This window comes from Lacerta agilis, chromosome 8 (genome assembly GCF_009819535.1).
Source record: "Lacerta agilis isolate rLacAgi1 chromosome 8, rLacAgi1.pri, whole genome shotgun sequence".
Taxonomy (NCBI): domain Eukaryota; kingdom Metazoa; phylum Chordata; class Lepidosauria; order Squamata; family Lacertidae; genus Lacerta; species Lacerta agilis.
This window is the reverse complement of record NC_046319.1, coordinates 29,775,192-29,798,500: the sequence shown is the minus strand read 5'-3', so window position 1 is coordinate 29,798,500 and position 23,309 is coordinate 29,775,192.

Below are 23,309 nucleotides of genomic sequence, written 5' to 3'. Positions count from 1 at the left end.
TTCTTTCTTGCTGATTAGATTTGTTGCACTTCTCTCCCAATCCTTTTTTCTTTTAACTACTTTAGTTCTCTGCAGTGAAATAAAATCTATAAATTCCATCTTCCAGGCAGCGGGGGGAGGTAGGGAATCCATTCCCAACTGCTATCCTCCAGCGTTATTCTCACATTTTGTATTCTTGCAAAAAAGAAAGAAAGAAAAGAAAGAAGGAAACTACGCTCTGCTCTGACCTCCTTCCTTCTCTCTGGATGCCAGCACGAGTTATGTGTGGTGTGCCTTTCTCTTTAAAGAAGATATATCAAACTCCCAGCTTCCCCAGTGTCCCTTCCTTGGCCACTGGTAACCAAGGAAACCAGATACTATGGTAACTAAGGGATGAAAAACAAGACATTCAATATTCCTTAATCTCCACCCTGGGTTGAAAGTCCTCATCTCTTACTTTCCCCAGGTGCTAAAGCATCAACAATAAAATTTGTAGCTTCGAGGGCCTCATCTTGATTCATGCAGGGTACTTAACTAGGTAAATGTTGGGCTTCTATTTTTCTAAATCTCCAAGGGATCCGCTCTCTGCCTGGCCATTTGGGGCTTAAGATGTGCAGACTTTCAGAACAAAAGAGAAAAAAGGGAGTGGACCGGGATTTGCTTATAGCTTGCAGTAGGGCACTGGAGTTGAGTTTAGATGCTCAGGAGGGCAATATGGTCTATGAATCTCTTCATGGGGATGGTTTGATGGGGATAGCATGGAGGAAACATAAACTTTTCTCCTTTAACACTAGAACTCGTGGACCTCCAATGAAGCTGGATGTTGGAAAATTCTTCAGGACAAATGAAGCCTATGTACCGGTACTTCTTCACATAGAACATAGTTAAACTATAGAACTCACTTCCACAGGAGGCAGTGATGGTCACCAACTTGGGTGGCTTTCAGAGATGATTGGATAAGGTCTTGGTGGAGAAAGCTAGCCACAATGACTATGCTCTGCTTCCACAGTCGGAGGCAGTATGCTTCCGAATACCACAGTACCGAAGGCCTATCTCAAGAGTGGGGAACATGTGGCCCTTCAGATGTGGTTAGACTGCAACTCCCATCAGTCCCAGCCAACTGTCAGGGGCTGGGCTGACGAGGAATGGTGGGAGCTGCCCCCCCCCTTCTCCTGAACCTTCCCAAAGGCAGGAGGACAGTATTGATTTAGAACAGTGGTTTGCAGAGGGGCATAGTCCGGAGGGGAGAAGCTAGGAAATACTGGGTGGGGAACAGCTAGAAGAGGGCACAGGAGAGAGACAGCTGGCAGATTCAGTGTCCTTGGACAGCACTCCTGACCCCACCCCCTCACCTAGGACTAGGCGGGCTCTGAGAGCGATAGAACAGAAAGCGCATAGGCAACAAGCTCAGGTTACCCAACGTAGGAGTGACATTGATTAAGGGGGACGGAGGGGGTGAACATTAACAGGGAGCAACACCATTTTTTGAGGGATATGCATTCCTTTGTCCCTCGCTGTGATTATTAAAGAAACTCTGGTAAGAACGCTCCTTTTGTTTGATCTTCTTAATCACTGCCACTGGGGGAGGGATCCAATTCCCCAAAGCAGGGCCGGCGCGTCCATTTAGGAGAACTAGGCAATTGCCTAGGGCGCCATAATGGAGGGGGCGCTGGCCAGGCTTGGGCAGGATGGGCTAGCCAGCCCTGTCTCGTCCATTGGGGCTGGTGGCACGGCGCGCCAGGGCACCAGCCCCCCCAGGGGCACCCCGCGAGCCCACCGGCATACCGGGGCCCCCTCCTCATCCTGCCCCCACAGGCGGGCGCTCGCGCACTGGCGGCACAGCCGCTGCTGCCCATTCTGCTCCCGGGCGGGCTGCAAGCCAGCCGCCCAGCCCCGTTTTCGAGCGCAGCAAGCGAGGGGAGCCGTGCGGCCCTGCCGGTGGCCTCCCCCTGCCCCCAGGTGCTTGCGCGGCCGGGTGCTTGCTGGGCGGGCAGCGGGGCGGGCGAGCAGCAGCTTCTCCGCTACAGTGGAGAAACTGCTGCTTGCCTCTCCACCACCCCCACCTCCCACTAAAGCAGGGGGGCGCCAGAAGGTGGTTCGCCTAGGGCGCATGAAGCCCTAGTGCCGGTCCTGCCCCAAAGCCTGACACCAACATGGCCAATGCTCAGGAATGATGGGAATTGTAGTCCAGCAACATTGGAGATTCACAGGTTCCCCACCCCTGATCTACCTAGTCCAACATCCTGTTCCCCACAATGGCCAACCAGAGGCCTATTGGAAGCCTATAAACAGGACATAAGGGGAATCAAACTTCTCTCACTGCTATTCCCCAGCAATTGTTGTTCAGAAGCATGTCAGAGGTAACAACGAGCCATTCTAACTAGTAGCCATTGATAGTGAATTGCATAGCTTAACAAAGGGTGCCAGCAATCATCTGGAGATTCTTGTGTTGAAAACATATTTCTTTTATTTTACTTTCTATGAGGCTGAGATTAGCCAAAGTGGATACAATTTAGGAGCAATTGAGAGGATAAAGTTTCTGATTTGGCAGTCAGCAAACATAACACTCCCCCGCCACCGCCCCCTCCCCCCAATACATGCACGCAATCCAAGTTAAAAATGCACATTGTAAAACCTCACTGGTGAAGACTTAGCAAGAGCCCACGGAAGAAGTTAATCAAAAATGAAATGTCAATGCACACAACATAAAACCTCCTTTGTCTGTAGCTTAAGAGATTTTGCAGAGGGGGTCCTGCTTAAAAAAAAAAAATAACCACACAGAATTTGAAGATTCTGATAAGAAAATACATTAGCAGGCACTTTGTTTTCTGAAGTGAAAAGGAAGCTTTGAGTTTGCACCACTCAGTTGGAGTCATACTTCCAGGGAAGGATGCAGAAGTTCAACCGTAATATTTCCAAACAATAGAAGGCAAAAAAAGGAGTACTTATTAGACTAAGGAGCTGCTCTGTCATTACCTAGGACAAGGAAATCACACCATCAGCTGCATTCTGTGTTTGACAGCATGCCTCCATCAGACAATGAGGAGTCCTAGGAAAGGAGCTACGTCAGTGGTTTACAAGGGGGAAATAGCCAACTTATTTTACAAGGAGAGACGGCTTGAGTCATGGATGAAATAAAAGGTATCCCAGTCGGAACTTAAAACAGGTTGTCCTTTCATGCATCCGTTGAAAGTCGTATCATTATTCTTAAGGGCTATTTTGGTATATCATGTAGCCATCATGATTACTCTGTTTAGAGATAAAATGTCAGACATTATTTGCCACCACTCGGAACATCTAAATCTGACTGTTGTTGTTGTTGTTGTTGTTTCACAACATTTATGTACAACTTGATTGCAATGAAACCTCAAAAACAATATTACAAGTAAAAGCAAGTATTTAACACATTCAAAAAAACAATAAAACTCAACATGTCTAGATAGGCTCGCCTAACCAAAAATGTTTTTAGCGGGTGCCAGAAAGAGTATTGTGAAAGCACTCACCTGATGTCAATAGGCAGGGAGTTCCAAAGTGTGGGTGATGCCTCAGTAAAAGATTGAATTCTTAGAAGAGCAGTTCTGCAGAGCTAATTGGATGGCCATATGGGGTATCAAACCGCTGGTTCATATATGGAATCAAGCCATTTGCCCCAGCAATGTCTGTCTGACAATGGATATCCAGGGTGTCAGGCACAGCCTTTCTTAGCCCTGGAAATGCATGGGATTGGATCAATGACCCTTAGTATGCAGGACATTTGCTTTACCACAATGAAGAAGAAGAAGAAGAAGAAGAGTTTGGATTTGATATCCCGCTTTATCACTACCCGAAGGAGTCTCAAAGCGGCTAACATTCTCCTTTCCCTTCCTCCCCCACAACAAACACTCTGTGAGGTGAGTGGGGCTGAGAGACTTCAAAGAAGTGTGACTAGCCCAAGGTCACCCAGCAGCTGCATGTGGAGGAGCAGAGACGCGAACCCAGTTCCCCAGATTATGAGTCTACCGCTCTTAACCACTGCACCACAATGTTCCGAGTCTAGAAAGCATGAATCTGAGAGGTATTCCACTTAACCTGTGATTTCTAGGCACAGCTCTGAGCAGTTTTTCCCTAGCCTCATTCCTTTCCCTGGGGGGAGGGGGGCAGTCTTTACTGCTAAATCAGAGCAAACATCAATCCAGAGTAAACCCGAGTAGCCATTTGCTCTGATTGAGTCCTAGAGTTTGTTTTTTCCCCAGGACAAGAAGAAGTGTGGAGAAGCCCAAAGCAGAGGTGCTTTAGTGGGCAGCGCAAACCCACGGTGTAATCAGTCTTACAGAAACCTGCTGGCATTCTAATCATAGCTGAGGGTCTATTATATTTTACACCCTGAAATTCTGGGAACTGTAGTGAGACCCCTATTCCCCTCATAGAGCTGCCATTTCCAGAGTTCCCTGTGAAGAGGAATTGAATGTTAAACAACGCTGGAAATTATAGCTCTGTGGGGGGAATCCCCTGACGAAACATCAAGAATAATTTTCTGGTGGTAAGAGCAGTTTGACAGTGGGATGGATTCCCTCAGAAGGTGGTGGACTCTCCTTCAGTGGAGGTTTTAAAACAAAGGTTGGATGGCCATCTGCCAGTGATCCCTTCTCTGCCATTCCTGCCTTGCAGGGGGTTGGACTAGATGACCCTTGGGTCCCTTCCAACTCTACAATTTCGTGATTCTAACCTCTGGAGGGGTCACAGGTGCCTTCTTCCTGCTTTCACCAAATCCCCACCTCTTGGCCTCAGTTGCTCCAGTCTGTGATATGGGGATAAGGACAAACAGCCTGTTAAAAGCATTGTGAAAATCAGCAAGATGAAAGCCTAAAGAGCATTTTGTGCTCAGACAGGGCTGTATAAATGATAAACAATGCCTCTCAAGAAGAGTTCTTCACAACAGGACAGATCTGTATTAAGCTTTCTGGTAAAACACACACACAGAGAGAGAGAGCAGACTCCGGCTACTTTAATTGGCTTTCCAAAGTCCTACCTGCATATCAAACATCCGTGGACAGGCCTTAGGGAGTTGAGGCTGGATTTATTCCTTAAGTGAATTTACAGGTCACCTTTGTAATCATAGATGCCTTTATAGACTTGCAAAAAGCAAAAAAACAAAAACAAAAACAAGAGACAAACACATATTATTTCCTCTTTATTGCCTATTGATGATGATCTTCAGGTTACAGCGAATTTACCTGCTTTATGTCTGCCCAAAAAGCTCTTTTTATTGCAAATTCTAAATAAAGCCTTTCCTTGATTCCCAGAAATCTGTGGCAAGGTAGGCTAGCAGCGAGAAGCAGGCAATGTAACAACTTGCGTTCAGATAAGAGAGAAATGGGAGATTTTCCACGGTGCTGCTGAATATTATGTCATCGGTATTGTTTAATTATAGCCCCAGAGGCATGGAAACGTTCTTTTGAACCCTGCCCTTGCCGCTTGTTTAATTAAGGGTTGTATGTGCCTCCCAGTGTATGCGAAGTGCCATACTCTTTATCCTTCACCCTGGATAAAGACTCCTCAGCTAATGTGCTTTGAATGCAGTGCAGCACTTTGCTCTGTTAATTCTCGAGAAATGGAATCATTAATGGTCAGAGGTGTGTGCTTCTCTAGCTGGCTTTCTCAAAGTCAGCTTATGCGAGGCATCCGCCATGATGCTTTTGTGGAAGAGCCATGCTTTGGATGCGAAAGGTCCTCAGTTCAGTCTCCCCAGGTACACCTGCAGAAGGACTCCACCTGAAACCCTGGAGAGACACTGCCAGAAAATGACAAGAGCTTACTGGACCCTAATATAATTGTTCAGATAACGCAGACAAATGGGCCCCGCCACAAAAAAAAATGAGGCTTGTTGTTATCAGAGTGGCTTGTTTAATAATCATAATCCCAGTCATTTGTAGTTTATCGAAACAGAAGGCATGGATCACTTAAAGGCTTGCGTAGGGAGAAAACTCTGGGTCTTAAGGAAACACAAGCAATTGTTCTGCTCAATATGAAAGTGAGAAGTTCCACCAAATGCTTCTGGCTTGAGTGAAACATCAGAGGAATGCAAGGAAAGCGCGTGCACACACACAGCTTTGAGAAGGCCATTCCTGATCTAAGAACATACAAACAGCCCACTGAATCAGGCCAATGGCCCATCTAGTCTAGCATCCTGTTCCCATGGTGGATGAGCAGATGCTTGTGGGAAGCCTGCAAGCTGGATTCAAGAGCACTCTCCCTTCCTGTGGCTTCCAGCTACTGGGTTTCAGAAGCATTGCTGCCTCTAATCACGGAGGCAGAGCATTGCCATCAACCCTCCGTATCCTAAGCAAAACAGCAGTTTCGTTACACTCCTGAACTTTCTTTGGAAACTTAGACCAAGATCCATCCAAATCAGTCTCATAACTGATTTTGGCAGTTGTTGGACCAGTCGCCGGCTGCTCTGTTTCTCAATTCAGCGTCCATCCTTGATACCTTAGATACCATTTCTCCAGCAATTCATCATATGTTCTGTAAATGGCTTTATACAAGAGCAGGTAAGGGAATTATGACTTATGACCACCACTGTCCCCAAGGGTCACTGTGTGACAGGTGGATGCATTGTGCGGCTGGCAATAAACGCACTTGGTCTTCTTCTTTTTAATCTCCTCTGTAAATTTCCAAGCCAATTTGTAAAGCAAGAAGACGGTGACTTATAAATAATGACAGAAAACAGTTTTCATGATTTTCATAGATTGCAGGATAAGTAAAAACGTCTGGCAGAGAAGAATGAGTATTGGCAACTTCATTGGAGCCATACAGCAAGAGAATAAATTGAAGCCATAAAGGACTTTAGCAAAGTTCAGTCATTGATCACTGGAAAAAGTCATTATGAAGAAAGCGGTGTGTGTTTTAAACACACACAAAAAAACCCTGTCACCTTTCTTTTTCCTTTATCTGAACTTCCCCCTTGCTCTCCTCCCTTTTAACAAAAAATATTTTTGCCCATCCCTATTAAACATCGTAATACTTTCAAATCAGGAGCTGTTAATAAAAACAGACACACACACACACTTTTCAGCTAGCAACTTCCCGGAGTCTTCGTAAATAACCCAATTTAAAATACGATAGAACGGTAACTTAATCTATCATTAAAAGACCTCTAAAATCAACAATTGGCTAATCAAATTGCAGAAGGTCAAAAATTCCCACTACACTCATTACAACCACATAGAATAACCGCTTGGTGTGGTGTTGTGTCTAGCCCTGTTTTCGTAGCAGCCATGGAGTTTTCAGAGGACAAGTCAGATTAATGCAAAAACAGGGCAGAACAGGTTTATGAATGAAGAGCAAGGCAAGGGCCCACAAAGTTGATGGGCTTTGCCATTCGAACGGTGTGTGCGTGCCACGTCATGTGATTGATTATGTGGGGTGGGGCTTGCCTGCCCCCTCCCCAATATTTTATTCAAGTTGGCAACCTGTTTCCACATCATACAGTGAAAGTGCATGGCTTTCCCCAAAAAATCCTGGGAACTGCAGTTTGTTAAGGAACTGTAGTTCCTTGAACTAATGTTCCCAGGATTCCTTGGGGGAAGCAATGGGCCTTAACAGAGCCTTAAATGTATGGTGTGGATATGACCCAGTTGCTGACTGATCAAGACTTAATCCATCCATTGGTTAAGAATAAAGCAGATCACACACCATCTAAATCTGTCTCTAGCCAGCAGACAGTCCTAGTTATAAAGTTCAAGGTTTCTCCATTAGCAAAGTAAGCTTTGGAGATGTTTCTAGAAGGTGATGCATCAATATAATTATTCTCAGGCTGTAGCATTCAAGCTACATTGCTAGAACTCTGAAGGTTTTTAATTGCATGCTTATTTTGGGGTTCCTCAATGAGAAGATCAATTGTGATGGACAAGCTTACCTGAAAAAGAGAAAGAGAATGATCCACCAGTCTCAATCTTCCTCTGCGATATACAGCCACCGGAAAAGGTTGGGTGATTTAGCGTTGTGTGTCAGTCCACATTGGATGGTTATATGAGGCCCATCCAGCCTGCACAATCTGAGCAGGCACACAAGAACGTAAGAACAGAAGAGCATAAGGAGAGCCGTGCTGGATCAGGCTAAAGGCACATCTAGTCCAGCATCCTGTTCTCACAGTCTAAATGCCTGTGGGAAACCTGCAAGCAGGATTTGAGCACAAAAGACTCTCCCCTCCTGTGTTTCCAGTAACTGGTATTCAGAAGTCTTACTGCCTCTAGCTATGAAGGGCAGAGCATAGCCATTGTGGCTCGTAGCCACCAATAGCCTTACCCCCCATGATTTTGTCCAGTTGTCTTTTAAAGCCATCCAGATTGGTGGCCATCACTGCCTCCTGCAGAAGCAAGTTCTGTAGTTCAGCAAGACTCTTTGTGAAGGCGTCCCCTAGCAGATATGCAAGGGGGCCTCGGCAGAGATGTTTACATGGAAAGAGTAGCAAGCTTCAAGGTAGGCTGTTCTATGGCTCTCCTAGTGGGGAGCCCACTGTCAATGACAAGTGGTTATTTGCCGGACCTGTTATTCTTGACTTAATCGGGGAATTTAATATCCAGGTGGATAAATGAGTACAGGAAGACCTTTTTTTTCGTTTGTTTCCACCTTCCATTTGCAAACTGCTCAGCACAGCATTCAGATTTAAATGCCACACCTCCCCAGGCTAAACCCACACATCTTGCTAGCTTTGATCATCAGTGCTCTCTAGCAGAGAGCGAACTCCTCGTCTTCCCCGCTGACAGACAGGAGTTGCAAAAAGCACCCGTTTCTTTTCTGTGCCTGTAAGTACTGTTTTAAATGCTCATAACGCCCTTTGCCGTTTTAAATGCTCATAACGGCCTTGGGCAGCTTCAAGTATAATCTTCTTGTCAGACCGACTGGAGAGGCAATAACCGTGATTAGGAGGTGAGACGCCAAAGGCACCCGTCTGTTATTTAAAGCGTCTCACCAAGAGGAATCCGACGAAAGGAAAGGAGGAGCTGCTCAACCAAGCCAGTTGCAGTCTGCCAAACCATAAATGCTGTTGGGAAATCAGAAGGACCACCCCAGTGATGAAAGGGCTAGAGGATCTTCCCTTAGAACAAAGGCAGGGACTGAGGTGCAGTGATCAGGGGTCATGGGGGGTGTCATAGATTGATTTCTTTTTCTGCAGCAGGGTCGTAGCAGTGCCCCTGTCCCTGCCATGCTGGAGCTACCCAATCAGCACAGGACGGCAGCATTTTAGACACTGTGCTGATCAGAGGCAATCAGACCAGAAGGAGTTGAGTCAGCCACTGAGGATTGGCTCCTAGGGTAACTCTAGAGAAGGTTCATTTACAGGTAGGTAGCCATGTTGGTCTGCCATAGTCGAAACAAAATAAAAAAATTCCTTCCAGTAACACCTTAGAGACCAACTAAGTTTGTTCTTGTATGAGCTTTCGTGTGCATGCATAGCTCATACCAAGAACAAACTCTAGAGAAGGTACATGGAAAGAACACCAAGGAGTTGTTGCTCTGTATGCACCAATGCTGAGCATTTAGGAACACTGTAAACACAAGCTTTGAGAGAATTGGGTGCAAGTTCCGTAACGCACGGTGGAACTTCTCAACAAAAAGACAACGACCGTGGCTCCAATAGAAGGTAGTCCAAATGATTTGCTCGTGTACGTGGACAGAAAGGCAAGGGACGCGGGAAGCGCTGTGGTGTAAACCACAGAGCCTAGGGCTTGCCAATCAGAAGGTCGGCAGTTCGAATCCCAGCAACGAGGTGAGCTCCCGTTGCTCGGTCCCAGCTCCTGCCCACCTAGCAGTTCGAAAGCACATCAAAGTACAAGTAGATAAATAGGTACCGCTCCGGTGGGAAGGTAAACGGCGTTTACGTGTGCTGCTCTGGTTAGCCAGAAGCGGCTTAGTCATGCTGGCCACATGACCCAGAAGCTGTCTGCGGACAAACGCCGGCTCCCTCGGCCTATAGAGTGAAATGAGCACCGCAACCCCAGAGTCGTCCGCAACTGGACCTAACAGTCAGGGGTACCTTTACCTTTAACTGAAAGGCAACATGTGGAGAGCTGCACTGATTGTTGCAATGCAACCCTAATTCATGGAGGAATGGCTGCCAGTGGGCCCTGCAAAAAAATGGTGCAGCATGGAGGGTTGCTGTTCAAGATTCCATCCATTCCATTCCATTTCTCCTCCCACTCAGTTTCATACACACACAAACACAGGAGACAGGTGGCATTGCATGACCCACTGACAGGTGGCATTGCATGTCCTTTTTAGAACACCCCCCCCAAAGATTTTTTTGCACTTTGTTGGGGTTCCCCCAATCCTATTAAACCCATTTTTTTGCTGCATAAGGAACAGCATGCTGCCTGAACCCAGCTTCAGATACAATGTGCCACTGAATACCACCAGCTGGGAGAAACAATGGGAGTTAGCTTCTTCTTTTTTAATCTCAAATAAAAAATGACGTTTTTGAGCTATTTTAAAGGAAATTTGACAAAAACTAGACTTCTGACATGGGTTTTCCCAGACAGTCCAGTGAATTCTGCCCAGATGTTGCTTCTGACTACCATATTCTGGCTATGCCCGGGAAATTCCAGATGTATGGGAACCCCACAAAAGGCTGCTCTTAGGTGCTTTCGAATTTGGAGAAATGATGATGTAGGAAAAATGCATTTGCTGCTTGGTATTTGGCCAAAGTTTCTTCCATTGCAGCGCCTGCAGACAGAGCATGTTGAGCTAATGCTTAAACCAATCCCATAAAAATCAATAGGTTTGTTTGTTTGTTTGTTTGTTTGTTTGTTTGTTTGTTTATTTTTAAACAAACTTAACTTTGGCTGGATGGTGCCCTGTGTGTTTAAACTTTCACCATCTCGCTTGACCAACTAATAAGACCCTAAAGGTTCTCTCTTGAAGGTCAGATGTAATAACCAGCCTGTCAATCATCCTAGCATTTTTAAACAAATAATATCGATTTGATACACTGGTGTGATGCTGTATAACGTGCAGACATGGCTGTCGATGTTATGGGGGGGGGGAGTTGATATGTTTGATTAGAGAAAAACTATTGCTGAAATTTATTAATAACAATAATCAGATAGGTAACTCCCTTTGGACTTTTCGTATAAAAGGGAAAAGGAATTAATCTGAGACATTTGGGTTGGCAGCACCAGCACTCCAAAACTCCCTGTCCACTGGTATCAGCCTTCTTTGTACTCTTTTCAGTGCCTGCTGAAACTTTTATTGTTTAGAGAAGTCTACCCATAAAGATGTACAATGCTGAGGTGTACTTTGGTTGGTTTTTAGTTGATCATTATTTTTAATTCTTTTAAATTGTTTTAAATGGGGTTTTTTAACTGCTTGCTGTTCTTTTTTCTTAAACCACTTTGGGGGTGTTTTGTTGTTGTTGTTGTTTTTAAAAAAAGAATCCATCAAATAGTATATACATTTTATGAGTTAAATAAATTTTAAAAAAAAACAATTCTGGGATTCTCCAGGGTTGGGGGCATTTAAATATGCTTTAAATATGCCTTAAATATACAGTGTGTTTGCAGCCAACTTTTATTTAAAGAGGTTACAGAAGTGGAACCATAAACATTCCCACTGCCTGTTTCCTTGTCCTGTTTCTGTCCTTTTACCGGTACGTATTTATGAGTTTCTTCTAAACAAATATTCTAAGCAATGTAGGAAAGGGGGAAAACTTTATTTTTTTAAAGCAACAAATTATAACAGGCTTGTAAACAATAAAAGCAAAAGGTAATAAAACACAGATTAAAAATGAAATACATGGAAACGACAACATAAACAGAGCAGGGGGGAGACAGATATTTTTTAATAACCCAGCTCACAATAAGTATTTGTTCATCAGAATATGTCATTCACCTGGCAAAGGCATATGAAATTAAAAGATGTCTTAATATGATAGGTGGTCACAATACAGGCAGACTGACTTATATAGGAATATATCCCATAAAACAGATACCAGCAACAGCTAAATTTCTGTAAGCTCTTCATTTAAATGGGAGGGGAAGAGTGGGGCTGTGGCCAAATGTAACCCCCCAGGCCTGTCTACCCAGCACTCAGAACTCTACTTAGATTGCTCACCAAGCCACACCCCCTCTCCCTAGGCCACACCCATAAGCTGCCCTGCTCTGAGCCCTTTTCTAGTGTTTCTGTTTGGTTGGAATGTGTCTTGGAACTATGGCAATGCCTTTTGCTTGCCTGTATGGAAAGGGAGGGGTGTGTGCATTGAAACCTCTTGTACATGGCTTCAATATAGCTACTATACAAAGTAAGAATTGCATCATCTGGTCTACCCTCTTTTGGCTATGATTCCACCTGGCATCTGGTTCCTGGAAGGCTAGCTACAAGGGAATGCGACCCTTGGGCTGAAAAAGGTTCCCCATTACAGATTTAAACACTGGTGCATGATTTAAGCATCCTGCTTAGATTGAACTGGTCTTATTTCAGTCTGTGCATCTCCCCTAATACATATTTCCCTAAGGATGTCATCACGCTTCAGTTCATGTGGCTGCCAGCAGGTGGCACTGTGAGCTACAGTGTGATGACAAACTGGGTTTTCAGAGCTTCTGGGCCATCTCAGCAGTGTCAGAAGGCAAGGAGGTGGGAATCAAAGATGCAGACAGGCATGCGGCTGGCCAAAGCCGGCCAGTGCAGGGCGGGGGGTTTGAAAGGTGGCTTGGTTGAGCTCAAGGTGGAAGAGGGTAGTGAGCATTGGGAAGCAAAGCAAGCAGGGGTACAGATCTGTGTGTGTGTGCATGCACATGCGTGCAAAACCTTAATTCTCTACAAGCTCCAAAGTCCGCTTATTTAGTAGAGGAAATTCCCGGCACGATAATGAGCCAAAATGTGACAAAGCATCAATCAAAGAAGCTGATGGCTTCTGACCCCTTTCTAGGTTTGGTTTCATAACTTTCATATCTTTGAAGTTATGAAAAGAAGACAAGATGTGACAGGTGCTGTGCTTGGAGAAACCACTTAGTCAATTTAATTCCAGCCACCTGTGAGTAACTCTGCCCAACTACTTCAGCACATTTGAAAGTTTCTCACCCCTCTAGTAACTCCATCCTTACAATGCGCCTGCCATCGGTGCTCACTCATTGGATGCTCAATCAAGTGAAACGTTTTAGGTTTTGAAATCTCCAGCGTTTAAATAACCGGGAGATTCCTTAAATCTTAAGCCTGCCATGGAGTAAGCTGTGGTTTAATTGTATTTATTTATTGTTGCGTGCAGGGCATTATTTTTTTTCTAGCTGGAACTCAGTTCTGCTACTTCTCAGGTGGGCGCCATTCCCATTCAAAGAGGACAAGGGAGGTGTTCATGGTGAGTTCCAGCATCTCTTTTTCTAGAAAAATAGAACTGGTTTGCATGCATATGGCACTTTTCCCAGAAGGAGCTCAAGATGGCAAATGTGTGTCTCCCTATTCCCATTTCCTTATCACAACATTCTCTGTGATTGTCAGACATAGCTCTTCTCCAGGTGCGCCCTCCACAGGAGGTCCAGAGGGTGACAACACAAGAAAAGGCCTTTTCAGTGGTGGCTTCTCGCTACTGGAATACTCTGCCTTGGCACCATCTTTACTTTTAGGCACCAGGCAGAGCCTCTCCTTAGCATGAAGGGAATCAGAAATCTGTGGCCTATTTGTGTGGGGCAGGATCTGTAAGATTTTTCTTTTATCTGCATAGCTGAGTTTTGCTGGTGGTTTGCTATACTTGCTTTTAGTGTGCTTTTGTTTTCGTAAGCTGCTGTGGGTTACTTTTCTGTGGAAAGCGGCGAATAAATATTAACAACAACCTTATGATGCAGGTTAGGCTGGGATGAGGCAACTGGCCCAAGGTGCATGGCCAAATGGGGACTCAGGTCTCTTACCACTACACCACACTGAAAACTCACATTGACTTGTACCTTGCTGTGGCTTGTTTGTTTGTTTGTTTGTTTGTTTGTTTGTTTGTTTGTTCCTTCCTTCCTTCCTTCCTTCCTTCCTTCCTTCCCTTCCTTCCTAGGCCTCCATTACATCTATTTGTAGCTTGTAATTAGTCCCCAATAGATTTATTTGCATGGCTTTAGAAAGAGAGCATCCTCTTTCATTTAAAAACCAACAAAGAAGCTTCAAGCTTTTCTTGTCTGGTGGGATATTTCAAACACCTGTTCTTCAGAAAGTTTTAATTGCGTGCACTGCTTGGGGCAATTTATCGGGAAACCAGCCTATCGAGTCTCAAGCTTGCGGATCCAGGTGAAGGAAAGTGACGGCCTCACCTCTCACCCATTGTGTTTCCCTCCGCAGCACATGGCTCAAGATAAAGTTTATTGTGTACAATTTTTCACCGTATCTTCCCCTTCCTTTAATATGAGGCCTTGGAAACCAAAGTTATTACCGTAGCACCAGCCTGAGGCAGTGAAGAAAAATTGGCATACGCACTTTCATACAGTGAACTTTTGAAAGCCCTGGATTTATTTATTTTTTTTGTTCGAAGGTAGAAATGGTGGGGGCTCGTTCCCGTCTATGTTGAGAGCAAAGGTGAACACAGGGGTTGCCGTTAACTGCACGGCATGTCCACAAACATTACCCATCAGCGGGCCTGCGTTCAAATCCCATAGCATGATTTTAAAAATGCACGAATGTTAAAATGGTAACGGTACACATTTGCAAAGTTCTCAGGCACTGGAGGGACTCACTTATGAGGGAAAGTTACCATGTTCACAAGATATTACTGTGTATTTGATATGTGCAAGGAGATTGCAACTTATACCAGCGTTAACTCGTGCAGTCGCAGGTTTGCGCAGATCACAAAAGAAAAAAGAAAGAGGGTGGGAGATCCTTGCTTACTCGGCTGTGGAGGCTCTCGCAAGATCTCACAGGAACCTCCAGAGGCCTCACGTGACCTTCCCAGAACCTGGTCAACAAAGCAGAGGACTTAGAAAGGCATTTCCGCAAAGGGAAAACCCTTCACCGAAAAACCTTTTAAGCCTTCTGCCTTGCTCACCAAGCTTTGGCATGGTTGCACAAGGCTTTCTTTCAGGCTGTGGTGTCTCACAAGATCTCAGACAGCCCCAATCTTGCGAGATCTCAGATGGCGCAGGCGGTTCTGAGGGTCATTCTCGCTTCGCACGATTTCGTCCTTACAAGCAACCCCCAGGAATGTAACCCTTGCATTAATTGCTATCGCCCTGTGTAATAAAGCACCATAATATTGCTTTTATTTTTGTTACTACTACTATTACTTTTATTACTGTTATTGATTTATTACCCCTCAGCTTGCATGTCTTTCTTTGGCCTGAGCACTGCTCCCACTTGTAGGGCTGTGTAGCACAATGGCCTTCTCATCTTCAGACCAGCCTCTGGAGAAGAGTGTGGTCCTATGGGCCAAGGTAATGGCTTCCTGTAGGGTATCCCAGTGTTGCTGTCTAGTTTTCTGATACCTTAGGGAAATGCAGAAGTAGTACACAGCTGTGGCATTCAACATAGCAGCAGCAGAGTCAAGGAGAGGTGGGTGAGAGCCAGTATAAATTACTGGGGCCTGGCAGTCTGGAAGGGGACCTGAGACTTGGCTATGGTGCATATTTTCTTTTCTCTTCATTATTATTTGTTGATGTTTCATTCATATGCCAGGCAGCGCATATCTGTTTATGGGTGTGTGTGTCCCCCCCAATATTTTGCACATCAATACAAATCCCATGTAAAGATTTTTAGCCTGTCCTTGCTGGGGGCCCTGAAAAACATTTTTTTTCACCCAGGCCCAAACCTGGTTTCAGCAGTTCTGAGCAGTTATGCTTTGGGGAAAGAGCTGATTAATTAATTTCCCAGCCACAGGAGAGAGAGAAAAAACCAGGGGTGTTCTTGTGGGTAGAGAGAAATACGCTCTGCGAGCCCCTTGACTGCGTTTTCCCGCAGTACAGCACACCACACCACTACCAAAGGAGGTATAGCTAGAGCTGCAGCAAAGTTGAATCTGTAAAAGGGAAGGAAGGATGGGTGCAAATTTTGGGAGGTGGTGGTGAATTGGGAGGGGGGAGAAGCCAGGAATTCTTCTTTGGCTTGAATTAAACTAAGTGTCACACAAAGGCCCGGGAGACAAGGGGTTAAATTCCCACTTGCTTATGAAGCTCACTGGGTAACCTTGGGCCAGCCACTCACTCTTAGCCTAACCTACCTCGCAGGGGTGTTGTGGGGATTAAATGAGGAGTGGGAGCACCATCTACGTCACCTTAAGCTCCTTGGAGGAAAATGTGAGGTATAAATTCAATGAAAGGAGAAAATGAAATAAATAAAATCTGACCTGGAAGAGAACTTGGGGGAAGGGGTTTGTAAAACTCCCTTCCTGTTTTTGAGGTATGTTTTGTGAGTTCCTGAAGTTCATTTCTGTGCCTGGAGAACTTCACACACAAGCTCGAGTTTGGTACCCTCACTGCTGGCTTGATGTTGGTTTCTTCTCTTAAAAAATTTCAGATGGGCATATGAGGACACAAAAGTAATGATTCATCTGCTCAGCCTGGAGTCAGCTATCTCTAATTTCTTTCTAGGTCAACTTAAACTAATGTCACACGTCCACAACAACAACAACAACCAACAAAAACGTGTAAAGCTACTGAAGGAACTTGGCAGAAGAATATGTGGCTGTCAAATCTCCTAAGCACAACAGGAAAGAAAAATGAGAGAGGAGGGGAGGGGAGAAAAAAGATATTTATTAGCAACTTTCTGCCTATTAGAAAGCACCTTGAGTTGTCTTGGCACAATAAGTTACCATATGGAGCGAAGTGTGACCTGTGTTAATTTTGTGCGTATCAAGAGAGTTTGGGCAATATCAACCTCTATACTGTGATGGGAGTTCTGGGCCCCATATGGCTGCAGGGATACAAGGAAAATATACAGCTTTTCTTTTCTTGCTTTTCTTTTCTCTCCCCCCCCCTTTTTTATTGGAAGAAACAGATTATCCTCCACATCAAACTGAAGAGTCCTCAGAAGGCTTTATTGCTACAAACTAAGCTGAAGGTTGCTCTGCAGAAGCAGCAGATCATGTGGTTAAATAGCTCCTAGGCTGTTCCACTTTGGAATGCAGGTGGACAACTCTGGAGCTGGACAGTTCAACCTATCTTTGAACCATGTGAGTTCCATCTATCTATCTATCTATCTATCTAGATGTGAAGCCACATGGCTTCAGCCAAAATCCTATGCTCCTTGAACTCATTGGGGATTACTTCCAAGTTGACATGCACAGAATTGCAGTAACAGTCTTAACAATGGCCTAGTCATTCATCTACTTTTGAGGCAGAAGAGAGAGTGAGTGCTTGTGTGCTTCTTTGGAGGTATAGGTTTAGCTAAAAGAAGTCCAAACTAATATCGGTCTCAGACTTGTTTCTTCACATTTCTCCCTATCTGTCCCACTGTAAAACATTCAATGTATGTCAGCCTTCAATAGCAGATGTTTTGAACCACCACTCCTATCAGGCCCAGCCAGCACAGCCATACTGGTTGGTGATGATGGGAGCTGTAATCCAAAAGAGCAGGGCAATACTGCCTGGTGGGCGTTGTAGTATGAACCAGCAGGGCAATACTGGCGGAGGAGGATGGGAGTTGTGATCTAGTGGCGTAGCGTGGGTAGCCAGCACCTGGGGCCTGAGGGTGGGAATACGCATGTGCATTCAACTGCCTAACTCTATTGGCATCACCCATTCCCAGGAGTCCGCAGCCACAGAGATATGAAAAGAAGAGTTATTCCATTGTCTGGAGAGGTCCTTCCTGGTTCACATGAAGAAGCCATTTTCAACAGAGCCCAATGATGGAAGCATGCAGCTGTATTAAGGCAGCACTGGGTATTGAAATTTTGCACAATACTGTGGCCGAGGCAAACCCACCCATGGCCCCCCATGCTACGCCACTGTTGTGATCCAAAACAACTGGAGGGCACTCAGTTGGCAAAGGTTGATGAATGTCACCCACGTCACTGTTGGACAAATCTATATTGCAGGATATTTTGAAGAGGGAACGCAACTCACTCAGGGAGGGGTTATCTCAAGAAGCCAGCATGCCATTCCCTCCCAGCAGAGTTCTAATCAATATCAAGTAATCACAGATCACTTCACATAGATCTCTTTGTCAATGCCTTGACAGAATAATGAGTTATAGCCGCTGCCAATCTTTTTGGTCTTCACAGGAGCCTGATTTCAAATACTGACCAAGATTATCAAGTCTCTGAGACTTCCGTGACATGTGGCAAGCCCTTTCCTGCACTCCAAAGGGAGACTTATTAAAGGAGCAACATGAAACAGAAGACATCAAATAAGCAAAATATAGCTGTTGGTCAAAAGGTAACTATATTCATCCCCCCCCCCACCTCCAGTAATTCCAAGGAGACTTGATATCACCAGCTCAAAACATTAGTCATTTGTACACAGACTTTCATGGTAGAGTAAAAAGAAAGGCGTTATCTGGATCTACTTTTGGTGTTTTTCCAGACTAGCGTGAAATGGGAACTTGGGTACGATGTATAACATATTTATTAAATTGATATCCCACCTTTCTTCACAGAGAAGCCCAAGGCAGCAAACACTAAAAGTTGGGAAAAATAAAACCCTCTTAAAACCAATGCAACATGAGAAAATGTTGTGCTGATATAATAGGTGATGTAACTGCTGTTAGCCAGTCTGTCACTCTCAAGGTGTTCCGGGAAGTGTGGTCAGCGTGAAGCCATGTTAGGCTTTCTTTGTGGGATGTATTATTACTAGAGCAGTCAAGTACATTTTCCTGTTGCCCAGAATGGACACATAGGGGAATGTGGCTCCAGGCAGGGAGGACTTCCTGTCATACCTGGTCTGCAGCTTCCTCCACCTGTATGTGACCAGGTAGATGGGTGTGACCCTAGCTGACCAGATAACGCAACCATCTCTCTCTTGGACTCTTATTCTCTTACTCTTGGACTCTCGCTCTCCTGGCTCTTAGCCATCTCATAGCTCAACCTTCACATAAGATGGAGCCCACGAGCAGAAAGTATGAGATGTACAGCTCAGACTTCTTTTCACTGTAACCACAAGATAAAGCCTGCCTTCAGATTATTGCTGTGAACTGAATGTGAGTAAAGCTTTATTCTTACTTTTAAAGAAGACTGTGTTGTGTTATTATTATTTTAAGAGGGAAATAAAGGGGAAACTTACCAGGAACAATCCAGACTGGACAAGCCAGAGTGGCGCTGTGGGTTAAACCACAGAGCCTAGGGCTTGCTGATCAGAATGTCGGCGGTTCAAATCCCTGCGATGGGGTGAGTTCCCGTTGCTCAGTCCCAGCTCCTGTCCACCTAGCAGTTTGAAAGCACGTCAAAGTACAAGTAGATAAATAGGTACTGCTCCGGCGGGAAGGTAAACGGCGTTTCCGTGCGCTGCTCTGGTTCACCAGAAGCGGTTTTGTCATGCTGGCCACATGACCTGGAAGCTGTACACCAGCACCCTCGGCCAGTAATGCGAGATGAGTGCCACAACCCCAGAGTCGGACACGACTGGACCTAATGGTCAGGGGTCCCTTTACCTTTACTAATGAATCATCAACTTGCTTCCAATAAGTTGCAAAGGGAATGTGCTCTGTTGCTTACTCACTAGTGTGAGTGAGGAGGGATAATATCAAAACAATATATCATCTCCTACCTTCCTTAACATTCCCACATTCTTTGCAGCTTATCATCAGCCATATTTCTCAGTGAAATTTGGTAAAGTAAATTGCCACCCCACCTTAAAATTTTGGAGAAATGTATTTCTTCCCCACTTCCAAGGAAACAGCAGAAATTTGGCCTCCATTTTTGCAGGGAGAATATTTTCAGGAAACGGGGAGGGCTGAGGCAGGATTTCATCCCAGCCTTAGGTAGGAGAAAGCCAGTGGCAATCCAGAGAAGGCACAAAAAGGACAGGAAGGCAGGAACCAAGACAGAATAAAGTGGCCTTCCTTAACCTGAAGCCACCCAGCTGTTCAATGACTACAACTTCCATCACTCCTGACCATTGGCCATGCAGACAGACAGATGGAAGCTGTGGTCCAACAACATCTAGAGGGCATCAGGTGGGGGACATTTTGTCTAAGGAGTAACACACACACACACACACACCACAGAGACAGAGGCTATAGAGAATAAAATTGAATGTGCAAGGGGGCAGGTCAGCGAACCAAACTTTAAGAATGAAATCAGGGGGAGAGTTATGAAAATTATATGACCCAAGAACTTCCCTATTGTTAAAATAGCTGTTCCTACTTGGCTGGAGACCAATGGGCAATAATCTAGGAGATCCTGGATGAAAGCTCAGCATCCACTAGATTGATTGGGGTGGTCATAGAGACTTGCCTGGCCTATGCCAGTAGTTTCATAATGGCTCTTAGTGTGCAGTTTACATGAGTCATGTGGCCATCTCTGGCTATTGTGTGTGTGAGAGAGTAAAGCTACACTTGGTCAGAAGTTCACAAGATACACCCCTCCCCCATGAAAAGCTAGGAGGAGGTTCTCCTTTAGAGGTGACCTCAGTGCTCTTAAATGCCACCAGGGATAACAGCCTGTTTGCATCAATGAAGTATATCCACATCCATGAACAAAGAGAGAGGTTTGGTGCCAAGTCTTCAGGCACCTTGTTGCCATGATTACAAATCAAGGGAAAGTAATATCCTTTATTGGCAATCAAGGGTAGGAAGCACATCACCAACCTCCATTGATTTCTCCATTTATCTTGAAAAGAAGCCAGGAACAGTTGAGTCTCAACAAGGCAGAAGAGAAGCAGAGGAAATGGGACAGAAGGGTGAGCCCCACCACCATTAGTCACATATGTATCCCACTGGCTACCTTTGCCTGGCATCCATGAGGTTACCACCTTTGACCAGGTATGGGAAACCTCATACCTGGATGCTGAATGTCATGTTATGTCCCTTAAAGTGTCCTTAAAGTGTGATGATGCCTCTGGATGAAGAGAGAAGTGTTTGCCTTCCATGTGGTTTAAATGTAGCCTGATGTGGAAAGGTAAGTGTCACATCCATTGCACCACCTATCTTTTCCTCCACCTCTGCTCACCACTAGAATGTGCCACCTAGAAGGCTGTCCATGAGGGAATGTGGTCCTTGGGTAGAAAGAGACTCCCTGTCTAGGACCTTTCCACAGCCTTGTGTGGTAAGGCTGAGAAACAGTGGTGGGCTCATGATCACCCAGTGAACTTCATAAGAACCTAAGGAGAGCCTACTGGGTCACGCCAAAGACCCAATTAGTCCAGCTTCCTGTTCTCACACTGATGCATGTGGGAAACCTGCAAGCAGGATCTCAACGAAAGGACACTCTCCCCTCCTGCTGTTTTCAGCAACTGCTATTCAGAAGCATTACTACCATAGCAATCATGGCTGGTAGCCACTGAAAAGCTTATCCTCCATGAATTTGTCCAGTCTTCTTTTAAAGCCATCAAGCATGGTGGCCATCAATGCCTCCTGGGGGAGCAAGTTCTATAGTTTAGCTATGCGCTGCATGAAGAAGAGCTTTCTTTTACCTGTCCTGAATCTTCCAACATTCAGCATCATTGGATTCACTGGACTTCATTTTCCTTGGACCCAGAACCACCTTCCCCCCCTCTTCCTATAGCACCACAAATCCCAATTCACCATTTTTTAGTCTCCTTCAGGTATACAAGTGTATTAATAGTTTTATGTATTGGATAAAACAGTTTTGTAGCTCCCTCAGGATACCGAGGAGTGAAAATGAGATGAGTCTGCGGTCCTCTTTTGCACTCATCAACTTTACTGAAAGCAGTTTCAGGATAAACATTGAATAAATCACCAGCACAATCCAAAAACAGTAAGACAGTGAATTTGTCCTAGACTTTATTGGGCAAGGCTGGAGAGAACTTTCCTTGCATAACAGCCATGGCCTTCAAAGAAAGTCAAGATGGTGATTTGCACCGTCGAGAAATGTGACCCAAGTATCCAGCAGAGACCAAATATTAGGGACAAAAAGAACTCCATAACCTCAATTTGTCAACACCTGCAATTGCAGTTTCTCGTGGAATGAAGTGGGGATGTTCTTCCGCCTGGGTTAATTCATTTAAATGCATGCAAAGTTGAACTGGCCCATTGCCACACAATGAAGCTAAAGAAGCAAGTGCAAAATTCATCGGGTCTGCAATCTACACTTCTTTGGTAAAGGTCTTAATGAGTCACTTACTTATCTCTGATTGGCTGGGGTCACAATCCCAATTGGGTGCACATGCTTGATGCTTTGGAATCTGCCTCATACCAAGTCAGAACACCAAGCTCAGTATTGTCAACAATGACTGGCAATGGCTCTTCAATGTTTCCAGCAGGAGTCTTCTGCAGACCTACCTAAGAATGTCAGGGATTGGACCTTGGGACCTTCTACGTGCAAATCAGATGTTCTACCACACCGCTATGGCCTATGGCTACAGTTCCCACGGAGGTCTCTGATTCAGACCAGACCAGCACTTGAGACTGAAGCTTTGAGTGGGAGGACAGAAGGAAGAGACCATGAAGCAGACACCACTTGATGAAGCACCACTCTGCCCTCAGATGTGCTGGGACCTCATGAGGTGGGAGATCCAGGGGCTACGCCTTATCCGCCTGTGAAGGGTGAGGTGGAATCAGGGGCCCAACCTACCATGACACAGCAGGAAAATTCAGAGAAGGTGCACGCGCCCATCTGCCAGGGGGAGGTGGTACCTAAAGAGAAGAGGACCCCCCCTCCAGGAGTGCCTGTCTTCAAGCCAGGAATACCGGTACTTGCAGGGGGAGGGATTGTCGTTACTGAGATTTCTCCATGCCTGCTTAAGAACTTGGTGAGTAGGCGAGGAAGCTTGATAGAACAGCTTCGTTGTTCCCATGCATTTCTGGACCTCTTGCTACTGACCTTGGACTCTTGAACATTTATTGCCATTAATGTTCAGATTTATTGCCCTTACTCCATTGCCTAGTTAGAGCACAAGGACCAGTCTTTGCTCTTTCATATCTACTGGGTTTGTACTGTACTGTTAGACTGCTACCACTAAAGTTTACTTCTTTACTTATGAGTAAACACCTCTGTGCCTTGGTTTTAGGAGAGAGACAGGACAGGGGCCTTCTAGCTGAAAAAGATTCCCTAGCTGTGCTTTAAGGTGTAATGTTCTGTAACCCCTTGCTAGACTGAGCTAAATGGGGGCCTTTCCTGTGTGACATCAATTCACCAGCAACTGAACTACAGAGGATCCTGCCCCCCTTTTTTTTGGTAGAGTCCAACATATAATAACCCTAAGCAGGCTGTCTACGTTCAAAACTTGCAGTGTTTAAAAACACTTCTATCATTCCATTTATAGCCACTCTCGAAG